The sequence below is a fragment of the Schistocerca gregaria genome, chromosome 2 (genome assembly GCF_023897955.1).
Source record: "Schistocerca gregaria isolate iqSchGreg1 chromosome 2, iqSchGreg1.2, whole genome shotgun sequence".
Taxonomy (NCBI): Eukaryota; Metazoa; Arthropoda; class Insecta; order Orthoptera; family Acrididae; genus Schistocerca; species Schistocerca gregaria.
The window spans coordinates 1044338693-1044348347 of NC_064921.1; positions in this window are offsets into that span (position 1 = coordinate 1044338693).

The following is a 9655-nucleotide window of genomic DNA, read 5'->3' on the forward strand; positions in this document are numbered from 1 at the left end:
ACAGACCTCGACCGAAACAACATTCAACCCACGGTGAAGCACGGAGGTGGTGGGGTGATGGTATGGGGCTGTATGTCAGCCGCTGGTGTCGGAAAATTAGTGTTTGTGAAAGGTACCATGGACAGATTTGTGTATATGAACCTCCTCAAACAGAACTTACACCAGGTTGTTGACGCCTTGGGTCTTCCTATAAATTATTACTTCCAACAGGACAATGATCCCAAACATACGGCGCAAAATGTCCGGCTGTGGTTGCTCTACAACACTCCACACGCTCTTAAAACACGAACTCAAGAGTCCGGACCTGAATCCCATCGAACACTTGTGGAGTGAGCTGGAAACACGAGTGAGAAAACACGACATCCGTAGTAAGGCCTCTTTGAAAGAGGGTCTCCTTCGAGTATGGGAAGGTATCACGTCGGAAACTACAAGATAATTGGCCCATTCCATGCGACGGAGGTTGCGAGAAGTAATAAATCGGAAGGGTATGCATACGAAGTATTAAACATGTTCTGGCTTTATTAGAAGTGTCATTTTCTGTTGGTGTGGGAATACTTAATTCCCAACGCAGTACAGAACTTGGCAGACGTTTTTGTATTTTGTAAAAGCTTGTTCATTCTCGTTCTATGTACCAGCATAGCTGCATTGGCGACTGGCCAATGTGTATAGTGCATATCCAATTAGTGTTTTTGGTTTCGCATTGTCAGTAAAGGCAGTTTACACTTCCACGCTCTAGTGTGTGAATACTTATTTCCGTTACTGTACCTCTGTATTTGAATCGGCATGGCTACAGCAGTTTCTTTGGCGCTTCAGGACAGGCGACCCTTACACACTGACTTCGCTGCGTCAGCTCTGGACTGCGGGCGCACCAGGAAGTGTCTCGGCTGCACAATGCAGGGCGTGGACGAGTGCGCCGGCGTGGGCGGTGCGTTCATGCGCCTCGCGTCGCGGCGGGCCGAGTGAAAACGATTGCGGCGCCACGTCGCGCGCTGCACAGCGGCCGGCGCGTTGCGCAACGCGCCGGATTCGGGAGGCCCGCGTGAGCGCGCGACGTGCGGTCCGCCAACGCCACCTGCCGCGGCCCCGGCCCGAGCACGTCTGCGGTCTGAGGGCCACTCTGCGGGAATACCCGCCCGCGCCGGATCAGCGCTTGAGAGGCTGGCGTATCCGACACGGGCTCGGGAGCGAGGTTTTCCAAATGGAAGCTCCCACAGAACGTACCTCGTTGTCGGCGCAGAGACATTGTCGTCGTCCAAAGCATGTCGCGCGTGTTGAAAGAAAGCACACTCACGGAAATCAGCGCCTAGACCGAACGCTACCAAACCCATACTCTAATACTACGAATCCCATGTTTATTAAGATTCCATCCTTAACCGAGTACAGAGAAGCGTCAGTCCTACATATGAGAACATGATGGCTACTGTGCCTAACTGTTGTGTACATAGTTCCGCGTAGTCAGCGCGTACACAACTTTCCCACTAGAGCTCGCCCCGCTAAGCACAACAGCGCAGGCACAACGCTCGTCCGTCTCCGCACTACGAGATGGCGCTGCCATAGAGACGGACCAAATTCTGCTTCCGCCGATCCGCGTATTAATATGTAACGCAGCCAATGAGATTGCTGCTAACGTAGAACCTTTTCTCCTCGCGGATCACACTCGCGCAGTGATACCTGAAAGCGCGAGGTATTATAATGAGTGTACAGACCTCCGATTAGTCAGTCTGCATTAGTCTGCATTTGTCTGTACCAGTCTATAGTCAAGTTTCAGTCTAAGCCTAATAAGATTACCATATTCCTGCACATAGCCATGAAGATAAATGAATAGACACTTTGTCAAGTATCAGAGATATGTGAGAATTAGATTAACGTACCAAGACCAAAGGAACTTCAGATTGTCAATTGTAAACAGCATCCAGAATCAAGTTATGTAATATCTATGTTTCTTATTACTTTCATAGATGTGTGTGAAAATTAATCAAGTTCTGTTTAAAGTTGGTCACCGTCAATCTGCTGCAGATGGAACCACGAGTTGCGTTTATCAAGTAATGCAGCAATTTTTTCTCTGCCATTTCAGTTGAAAAAATGTGTAATTTGTTATGGAACATTGTGAAATACGAGTACTCCTGCTTCAGCCCCTATAGTTTCATTAAGTTCCGATAGCCTTCAAAATCGCGTCTGTAACGTAGTGCGTTACAAGCTGAGAGCTGTCATTTTCTTTTGACGAAAAATCAGAACACTGCAGATGCGCTCGCAGCTGTCATTCCTGCCCATGTTGGAACGTGCAGACACTTCATTCGAGGTGATCGACAAATCACAATGAAACGCCTCGCTGCTCAACGGGACATCTCGTTCGGTACTGCTGACGCACTCGTCCGGCAGTTGCCGTACTCACAGGTGTGTGCTCACTGGAGTCCTAAAGGACCATCGGTGCCCAATTACTTCCGGGCTACGGGGCTCATCGTGACAATTTTTTTTCGAACATTGTCACAGGCGATCAGACTGCAGTGACTGATTCATCACTTTCAGATTCTAGGGTGTTAACTTCCTCCTAATTGATCCTCCAAGCTCCTGCAGTGTAATAAGGTACCGAAATCTTCTGTTGGCAATTCCGAAAAGCCAAATAAATCGACACCAATCAACTGCTTGTCATCTATGAAAGGCCTAGAGCAGTTTGTACCATCCTTAATCAGACCAGTTATTAAGTGGCGAAATTATCCGTTACTGTTCTACACTGCTGGCCATTAAAATTGCTACAACAAGAAGAAATGCACATGATAAACGGGTATTCATTGGACAAATATATTATACTAAAACTGACATGTGATTACATTTTCACGCAATTTGGGTGCATAGATCCTCAGAAATCAGTATCCAGAACACCCACCTCTGACGGTTACAACGGCCTTGATACGCCTGGGAATTGAGTTAAACAGAGCTTGGATGGCATGTACAGGTACAGCTGGCGATGCAGCTTCAACACGATACCATCAAGAGTAGTGACTGGCGTACTGTGATGAGCCAGTTGGTCGGCCACCATTGACCAGACGTTTTCAATTGGTGAGAGATCTGGAGAATGTGCTGGCCAGGGCAGCAGTCGAACATTTTCTATATCCAGAAAGGCCCCTACAGGACCTGCAACATGCGGTCATGCATTGTCCTGCTGAAATCTAGGGTTTCGCAAGGATCGAATGAAGGGTAGAGCCACGGCTCGTAACTCATCTGAAACGTAACGTCTACTGTTCAAAGTGCCCTCAATCCGAACAAGAGTTGACCGAGACATGTAACCAATGAAACCCCATACCATCACACCAGGTGATACTCCAGTATCCCGATGACGAATACACGCTTCGAATGTGCGTTCACCGCGATGTCGCCAAACACTGGTGCGACCATCATGATGCTGTAAACAGAACCTGGATTCATCCATTCGTGCGCCCAGGTTCGTCGTTGAGTACACCATCGTAGGCGCTCGTGCCTGTGATGCAGCGTCAGGGGTAACCGCAACCACGGTCTCCGAGCTGATAGCCCATGCTGCTGCAAACGTCATCGAACTGTTCGTGCAGATGGTTGTTGTCTTGCAAACGTCCTCATCTGTTGACTCAGGGATCGAGACGTGGCTGCACGATCCGTTACAGCCATGCGGATAAGATGCCTGTCATCTCTACTGCTAGTGATACGAGGCCGTTGGGATCCAGCACGGCGTTCCTTATTACCCTCCTGAACCCACCGATTCCATATACTGCTAACAGTCATTGGATCTCGACCAACGCGAGCAGCAATGTCGCGATACGATAAACCGCAATCGCGATAGGCTACAATCCGACACTTATCAAAGTCGGAAACGTGATGGTACGCATTTCTCCTCCTTACACGAGACATCACAACAGCGTTTCACCAGGCAACGCCGGTCAAGTGCTGTTTGTGTATGAGATATCGATTGGAAACTTTCCTCATGTCAGCACGTTGTAGGTGTCTCCACCGGCGCCATCATTGTGTGAATGCTCTGAAAAGCTGATCATTTGCATATGACAGCATCTTCTTCCTGTCGGTTAAATTTCGCGTCTGTAGCACTTCACCTTCGTGGTGTAGCAATTTTAATGGCCAATAGTGTATTACGCTATTGGCGAAAAATCGGTGGAAACAGTAACAGCCATACAATAGCTAGAAGTAACCATGTGGTCTGACCTACAGTGGAATGAGCTCATAAAACTGACTGCAGGAAAAGAATGCGCCAGACTCAGGTCTATTGGAAGAGCCTTAAGAAACTGTAATTCATTAATAAAGAAAAGTGGTATACAAAACGTTTGTAAGACAGGCTGTTGAGGTTATCTTATCAGTTTGGAATCCTTACTAGGTTGTAAAATAGAAGAGATAAGATCAAACGAAGAGCGACACTTTTCTACACATGCTCTTTTAGTGAACGTGGGCGTGTTAGAGAAATGCTCAACGAAATCTAGTGGCAGAAGCAGCAAGAGAGGATTTTTGTATCACGGGAAGATCTATTGTTTAAATTCCGAATGTGTTCGTTCAAATAAAAATCGCCAACATGTTACTTCCTCCCAGATATGTCTCGCGAACTAACCACGACAACAAAAACGGGGAAATTAAAGCTCACATGGAGATTTGTCGACAGTGTTCTTCCACGCACTATTCGCGAATGTAACAGGGAAGGGAGTAAGTATTCTCCGTCGCACACGGCAAGGTAGCACTGGGGGAAAATGCTGTGGAGTAAAACGCCCTCAGCACCACCAGGGACAAGCAAAAACAATGGAAAACGCCTAACTTTGTTCTGAATCCATAGTTTTCGGGAAGACTACGTAGAAAACGGGGATAAATAAGAAGTCGCTTAAAACCAGGAAAACAGGCAGTTAATGAAGATACTATGCAGACTTGTTATCCAGAGAATGGTCGCTTAAAACCAGGAAAACAGGCAGTTAATGAAGATACTATGCAGACTTGTTACCCAGAGAATGGTCGCTTAAAACCAGGAAAACAGGCAGTTAATGAAGATACTATGCAGACTTGTTATCCAGAGAATGGTCGCTTAAAACCAGGAAAACAGGCAGTTAATGAAGATACTATGCAGACTTGTTATCCAGAGAATGGTCGCTTAAAACCAGGAAAACAGGCAGTTAATGAAGATACTATGCAGACTTGTTATCCAGAGAAAGGTTACCGCCTTTTTATTTTTATGTTTAAATCTGTATGTACAATTTGTCCATGTGATTCCTGTCATTGTACGTGCAATATCTCTCACTCACTCACTCACAAACACGCACACAACACACACGCGAGCGCGCTATCACGCTTTAGGAAATGACTCGGTCTTTAAGAAAAGGTAACGCGATGTTTATAAATTCCGAGTTGTTCTCTCATTACACCAGGTATCAGATGTTGTGAGGGACGTTATTCCAGCCTCGATAACTTATACGCTACACGATTTAGAAAAGGTGGAACTGTGATGGAGGAAGACAGAAGAGACAGTACTCAGATAAGAACGAGAAGAAAAATGTGAAAGCTGTCGGACGATAGATGTGTGACGTCACGCTTGTAAACAGATGAGCAGAGCAGTGTATAGAAGAATAGAAGCAAAAATTGAAGACATAACCTACTGGAGGACGACTTCAGGAAAAGGAAAGATAACTAGAATGCAATTCTGACTCTCGTACTGGTTTCGAAAGGAAGAGTGAAGAAAAATCAGGGTACTTTCCCAGCATTTGTAGCCCCAGAGAAACCACTCGACAGTGTTAAGTTAAACTGAGATGTTCAGAATCCTTAGAAAACGTAGACTTAAGTGTGAAGGTAGACGAGTAATCTACATCCACAAAACTCAAGCGAAAGTAGTAAAATTGAAAGTCAAGAAAGACTAATTCGTATTGCAAAAAGATGTGAGTCAAGGATGCAGTTTCTCGATATTGTTTTTCAATTCATGCATTGCAGAAGCAATGATGGGCTTGTAAGTAAACTTTGGAAAATGACTAAAAATATGAGGGCTACATGTAAAAGGTGTTAAGAAAAGTATTCCTTATTCTGAGTGATGGTAGTATGGACCAAAACAATAAACAAATGTTCAGTAAATATGGTCTCTAAAATGATTACGTTATGATCTAGGAACAAGGGGTCATCTTCGCTACTGTGGTACACGTGTCGTCTTTTGGAAGCTCTTTGCTTGCAGAAGCGACCTACAAGTTGTATTAAACAAATGAGTAAACGAGAGGACACATTATTTTGTTACTGTGGAACAGCAGAGTTTCTGATGTATTCAGTTTCTTATTATATAGCCCTACAGATGTCAGCCGTCACTAAAGGAGGTGCTCCATTTTGTGTTCTTGTGAATGAAGCACTCTGAAAAACTTCAGTTTTGTCACAGGTGCTCTAACTGGCGCTCACGCGTTCCTGCATTGTTTTCACGTCGCTAATGGGGCTTGCACGCAGATTTCATGCGGCGGCATAACCAAAACTCCAAGAGATTAGTATCATGTGATGGGGTTGGCCAACTTGCTGAATCTTCCCGTCCAATCTATCGCCCATCCAATGTCTGAGTAAGGTGTTCCGGTACATTACGGAGAAAATGGGCTGGCGCTCCATGATGTATTAACAGCATCTCCAACATTGGTTGGAATGGTACCGGTACCATCTCGAACAGGCCAGGCAAGCCATTTGATAACAGCTGAAGATATCTTGCACCGGCCAACCCGTCTGGTACTATGCAAGGCCTTTAACAGTCTATGGACCAAAACGATGAACAAGTGCTCATAGTTCCTAAGGTGTGCGTTTTAGAACCCTTGTTTGCTCGGCATTTTGCCTCGTGTTCGTCCATACTACCACATCACAAATCATGGAACACTTCTTTTTAACATCCTGTATGGATGGTAAGTTTCACGAATGACGAAGCCCGCCTGGCCGAAAGTAAGGAAGACTTAAGACTTGTTGAAATGCATAAACAGCATACTTATCGAGGATAGTGGAATAATGATAAAGAACCCGAAGACGAAGATGATGAAGAGTAGTAGGAACGACAGTTGCGATTTTCTTAGCAACAAAATTGAGCGCGACCAAAATTAGAATTGTCCTGTCTAAGAATCAGGAGCACACAGGATGGCTGGATCAAGGAAGACATCAGAACTAGAGTGGTACAGGAAAAAATCTATCTCCAGTGATATGGGCCTACAGGTGTGGAATATTGATATGGAACTTATGAAGAAGTATATGAAAGTCTGTCTGGAGCACAGCATTGCATGGAAGTGAGACGTGGACCGCTGGAAATGCGAAGCAGAGGAAATGGAAGCATCTGATGGGCGGTGCCATCGAAGAATTTTACAAAATAAGTGGTGAGAGGAGGTACGGAATAAAGAAATAGAAGAGTAGATGACAGAAGAATACAGGAAAACTCCTTATGAAGGGAGAGGTTAATGGGACATCATCTACGCCATCCGGAAATAATTAAAGCGCCGCAGAAACCAACATTAGAGGGGAAGAATAGTAGGAGAAGACAGTACTTATCACCAAAAACACCTAGCGGTACCGTCATAGATGCGTTGGGGGTATGGACTGTTGCACTGCATAAATAAACATATACTTTTTCATTAGTTGTTAGTACAATGAAAAAAAGGTTGCCGAGTGTTACCTACCACATGTTATGGTTTCGTGGAGAGAACTCGGTCCACGCATACGTGTTGCACTAATTGTGCACCGCTCTCCTGTATCCACACAATGCAGAGACTCTTGATGCGACTGGTAAGGATTTTCTGAACTTTAAGTTAGATTGTTCTGCGAGTTCACGTACCCCAATGATCGAAGTCCTTTATTAGAAAGGACCGGAGAATCCCGAGTAGGACTTGCATTGTGAGGGTTCCGTACAAGCTTAATTACGTGCATACATAGTTCATCTACAGGCTTTGATGAGAGAATTTGCGAACGTCAAGGTATCTGACATAAACTTCGTTGATTGCAATCACTTAGCAGCTTAACTTCTTCCATCCACGAAGCCAGCGTAGATTTTAGTATTTGAATTAAGTTTCAACTGGATATCGCTACTCGCTCATAAGGGAAAGGGGTCTTAAATGATGGGCAGACAGACGGACAACGAAGTAATCCTATTAGTGCCCCATTTGCACCGAATGAGGTATCAAACTCCAAAATACAGTGTAACAGAATCAATCTTTCCATCACGCACAGAACTGTAGCAACCAGTTGCAGTAATGGCGGCGAGCAACAGTATATGAATTGGTCAATTTATACACTACCGTTACTGTGAAAGCTTTCAGTTTTTGCACTGCTGTGTGAGCAAATGCTAGCGACAAATGAGTCAGAAATGTTACATGCCGCAACGACTTTCGCAGACTTCTTCCTAGTGCGTATCGTTTATTCCCGGACTCAACAATACGCCATCTTGCACCATCCAGTGAACGAGCCGTCACATCTGCGGCTATCTGATCACACCTGCCCTTGTATCGTTCGCCGCACAACGCCGGATTCGGCACTTGCGTCGTAGCTGAAACTTGATAGTTGCTCGTGGTGTAAACACGGACGTTTTGCAACCAATAGTGCGAATATGGAAGACTATGTTGCATGGCTAACTTTTTATCGTCATACATAAACTGTTGAAGCTATTACGTTGCAAAGTAAAACTATAACGTCCGCCTTCTACCCAGCGGCCACCCCTACGAATTATTTGAATGAACCAAGTATTTTTCTCCTAAGTAACAACACCCAAAGTAGAAAAACGTCACCTCCGTTTTCCAAAGCCATTCAGTAACTTTGGAAAGAAGATTTCAGTAATCACAGATACGTAAAACTAACAGTGAAGCATTTAGTAAAAATACCCGGAGAACAAGTTGAAAGGAAGGCCAAAGCAGCCTCGTTAATCTTTGTACAACAGGTCTGTGTCTGCAGCTCGTGGTCGAGTGGTAGCGTTCTCGCATCCCGCGCCCAGGTTCCCGGGTTCGATTCCCGGCGCAGTGAGGGATTTTCACTGCCTCGTGATGACTGGGTGTTAGTTAGGTTTAAGTAGTTCTAAGAGCTAGGGTGCTGATGACCTCAAATGTTAAGTCCCACAGCGCTCAGAGCCATTTGAACCAACAGGTCTGTGACTGCAGATTCGGTCGTAATATCGAGCACACTTCTCGCCTTTACGAAAATATTAATCTTAAACTTGATAATAGAGGGAAGCTCATCTCATCACAGACGTTGGTTCGATAACATAAATGCTTTATATATTCCTGACATTGTCAATCTGATGACAATCTAAAGGGTGTGATAACTGAAGAAAACCTAACAAGCCATATTCGCTAAAAAAGCATTTTGTCGGATGACCTGTCACCATTGGATCTTACGTTTTAGAATTTTTATATTGTTCATAAGAGTCGCGAGTCGCTTCATGTTGCTTATGTACTTCCCACTACCACACAGATCACTACATATCGGCATGTCGAATACACTCCTGGAAATGGAAAAAAGAACACATTGACACCGGTGTGTCAGACCCACCATACTTGCTCCGGACACTGCGAGAGGGTTGTACAAGCAATGATCACACGCACGGCACAGCGGACACACCAGGAACCGCGGTGTTGGCCGTCGAATGGCGCTAGCTGCGCAGCATTTGTGCACCGCCGCCGTCAGTGTCAGCCAGTTTGCCGTGGCATACGGAGCT